The sequence below is a fragment of the Echinops telfairi genome, unplaced genomic scaffold (assembly GCF_000313985.2).
Source record: "Echinops telfairi isolate 266 unplaced genomic scaffold, ASM31398v2 ScPeMD7_7469;HRSCAF=8507_1, whole genome shotgun sequence".
Lineage (NCBI taxonomy): Eukaryota > Metazoa > Chordata > Mammalia > Afrosoricida > Tenrecidae > Echinops > Echinops telfairi.
The window spans coordinates 135,560,874-135,561,980 of NW_022111373.1; positions in this window are offsets into that span (position 1 = coordinate 135,560,874).

Genomic DNA, 1,107 nt, shown 5'->3' on the forward strand with positions numbered 1-1,107 from the left:
AATACAATCTGTCCCTACTTATGAGGATTGGGAATCACAATAGTCCAAAAAGTTATGCGCCATCGAAATCATGCTGAAAGGCTTTAAAAATCATTTACATATGCCTTGCTGCATTAAGCGGTGTTTAATCTAATTAGCAAACTATTGTCAGGTGCTATCGAGTTGGCTCTGGTCACAGCCACCCCATGCACAGTAGAGCAGCGCACAGCCCACGCCTGCACTGTCCTAACAATCGTTCTTATGCACGGGCCGTGGCTGCAGCCACTGTGTCCAGCCACCTCCTTGGGAGCCTTCCTCTTCTTCAAACTCAACAGGCCCGCTGGAAGAGAGATGAAGCTGTCTGGTGCTGTCAAGGTTTACAATTCCAGAAACACTAAGGAGAAGTTCTACTCGGTCCTCTAGGCCACTACTTGTCAGAATCGACTTCATGACAATGGCTTTGGCTGTTATTATTTGTTTTCTTGCTTGCTTATTTTGCGGGTGGGAGAAGGGGAGTGTTTCGTAAGAGACTGATGCTGTAGAGCAACCGTTCTCAACCTGTGGGTCGCGACCCCTTTGGGGGTCGGACGACCCTTTCACAGGAGTTGCCCAATTCATAACAGTAGCAAAATTACAGTTATGAAGTAGCAACAAAAATAGTTTTATGATTGGGGGCGTCACCGCAACGTGAGGACCTGTATGAAAGAGTCACAGCATTAGGAAGATTGAGAACCACTGGTATAGAGGGTTTGCATTGAACTGCTAACCACCGGGTCAATGGTTCAAACCCACCAATACTTTAGAGGAGAAGGATGAGGTTGTTTGCTCCTATAAAACTCTAAAGCCTTGGAAACCCAAAGGGGCAGTATTACTCTGTGTTTTGGGGGATCACTACAAGTCGCCATCAACTCAACAGCAGTGGGTTTGGGATAAGTTTACAGGTTACATTATGTATCCTCAAAAGATACATTGGCATCTTAATCCCCTAGTACCATGAATGTGATCTTATTTGGAAATAGGGTCTTTGCAGACGTTCACAGTTAACATTAGTCACGGTGACATAGGGTAGGCCCTACCCTTATATGATGGGTGTCCTTCTAAGAAGAGGAGAGGCAGAGAGCCAAACAG